The sequence below is a fragment of the Apium graveolens genome, chromosome 6 (genome assembly GCF_009905375.1).
Source record: "Apium graveolens cultivar Ventura chromosome 6, ASM990537v1, whole genome shotgun sequence".
NCBI lineage: Eukaryota > Viridiplantae > Streptophyta > Magnoliopsida > Apiales > Apiaceae > Apium > Apium graveolens.
The window spans coordinates 83,092,581-83,095,287 of record NC_133652.1 but is presented as its reverse complement, the minus strand read 5'-3'; the positions used below and the strand labels follow the sequence as shown (position 1 = coordinate 83,095,287).

General features: G+C 35.6%; 1 non-coding gene across 1 annotated transcript; it reads left to right on the top strand.

Annotated features, from left to right (window-relative positions):
* Positions 1-625: 625 nt before the first annotated feature.
* On the top strand, positions 626-732 carry LOC141669916 (small nucleolar RNA R71). Its single transcript, XR_012554164.1, has one exon. It is a non-coding gene; the product is annotated as a small nucleolar RNA R71 (small nucleolar RNA).
* The last annotated feature ends 1,975 nt before the right edge of the window (positions 733-2,707 follow it).

The window sequence follows — 2,707 nt, the reverse complement described above, 5'->3', positions numbered from 1 at the left end:
AATAAATAATTAATAAAATTTTGATTTCTCAATTTTATAAAGTCCTAAAAATAATTATTGAAATCATAAAGTCATAAAAACAATTTTAAAGAAAATCCAAGTATTTATGAAAATAAAACTGCAATAACACCATTTTTAACAACGATACAATAATCATTCAATTCATTGATTAACCACGCAATTCAATTCCATACACTAGTAATCACATACACATAGTGATAGAGTAATAACCCACTGACTGAACCCACACAAATATTTTATTTAATTATTTATTCCACAATTACACATTTAAATAATAATTAAAATATACGGGTCGTTATAAAGCACACAGACGTTTGTGATCTGATTAACTCCATAATTATTCAAAGAATCCACCTTCATCATTAAAGCTTGAAGCTAAGCAGCTATAGATGTAGCTGTATCCACTTCCAGAATTCCTGTTACCTTGCCTTGAGGTAGTCTCAGAGATGGATTCTTGTATTCATTAGCAGCCATCAGTTTAATTAACTCATAAGCTTCATCATAGCTTTTAGCCCGTAAGGCTCCACCTGATGCTGCATCGAGCATGGGTCTAGACTGTGCTCCCAAACCATTGTAAAAGTAATTAATGATCATCCAATCAGGCATGCCATGATGAGGACACTTCCTAAGCATCTCCTTGTAGCGCTCCCAAGCCTCACACAAAGATTCTCCCGATTGCTGCGCAAATTGAGTTAGAGCATTCCTGATTATAGCTGTCTTTGCCATAGGGAAGAATTTAGTTAGAAACTTCTGAGCAAGATCCTCCCACTTGGTGATAGAACCCGGTGGTGGCGAATGCAACCAGCAATTAGATTTATCCCTCAGAGAGAATGGTAAAAGCCTCAGCTTTATATCATCTCCAGAAACATTGTTGAACTTGAATGTGTCACAGATCTCGATAAAATCTCTAATGTGCATGTTGGGATCTTTCATTGGAGAACCCCTAAACTGGACTGAATTCTGTATCATCTGAATCGTGCTAGACTTGATTTCAAAAGTATTAGCCACGATGGCTGGTCTGATAATTCTATACTGAATATCATTGATCTTTGGTTGAAAGTAATCCATCAAAGCTTTCTGATTTTCTACTGGTTCTCCCATTGCAATAACAACTTATTTTTCAACTTTCTCGACTTCTTCAATAACTTCTTCTACTTCAACTTCTTCCAGTGCTTCCTTACGAGATTGAGAACTTGTTCGCATACAAGATATCTAAAGTACCTGAAACACAACAAACAAACAAACAAACAAACAAACAAGTAAAATATCCGAGTCAGTGAACTTTAACGACCACTGATGTCAAGCACATGAATTAAAAATTAACACTGAGTCCCGGGCAGCAGCGCCAAAAACTTGTTAGGATGAAAACACGCGCTAAAATTACAAGCAAGTTTACGCATTCGAAGTAGTAAAAGATGTAAATCAGATTCGTTCCCGCAAAGACTGGTTTAGGTTAACTTCAATTTAAGCACTTATGCAATAATAGTATGGTTATCATTCAATGCTAAGACAGATAACAAATTGGATTGTTTATAACTAAGATTTATACTAAATAGCATTAACTAAGAGAATTGAGATTTAATTACTTATATGAGACAAACATTGGATTTTAACTTCATTACTACATCATTCAAAGTCATTGTTCTTAACCTTAGCATGGAATGGTGATGACAACTAATCAGATAACGTGAAACTAGTAAATGCCAACTTTTGTTATACGAATACCCTACTATCAGACATCCACAAAAGAGATAGAAGCTGAATAGACACCAATTATGTTGAGACCCTATATGTCTATAGAATTTGACAACATAAAGGTTTAATGAACAAGTTATCTATCGTGATTACATAGGGCAAGTAAGATGGTTAAAATTACCTACGAATCATGCATAACAATTATACATGAACCTATGCTAGCATGGCAATTTCTAAACTTCTATATTCACTATCGCTTCAATAGAGATTAACACGATATCTTATATATTCGTGACGCACATGAGACGAATAAGAACAACCAATATTAGGATATCATACAATCACCACACACTTAGGTATCAAAACTAATTAACTATAGAAATCCATAAGTAAATCCGTTAGAACCCCACGATAATGATTAGTTCATAATCGAACTCATCGTCACCATGGGTTCCAATGAAAGCATGGTAAACAAACTAAGATAAACGAGGTCTTTATAAACTGAATAATAATAGCAAAGTACCTTAACAAGAGTATTAGGTTCAAACAACAAAGAAAACAAGCATCCAAGATTATAACTTAAGCAAAGAATCACAAGTAAAAACAAGTTCTTCTTCTCCTTCGTTGAATTTGTACTATTAGGTCTTCTTGCTGCTCTCTCCTTAGTCTCTGTTATGAAAAACACCTTATTTAGGAGTTATATAGGCTTCAGAATTGAGCTGGGCTTCAAACTCTCAAAATCAGAGAAGAATCAGGATTACGGGAATTCGACCTAGCGCGGCCGCCCCCAAGTACGGCGCGGCCATTCTGAGAACGGCACGGCCGCTCCCGAGTGTAGCGCAGTGGCCCTGGCCTTCTAGAAAAACTGGTTTTTCTTATTTTCTTGCCTTCAACTGCTGGTGTCTTTTGCGCAAATGATCGAAGCTCCATCCTAACACTCTTCGAAGCATAAATTATGCAATATTTATTCCTTCTTTCGAATATGCCCTGA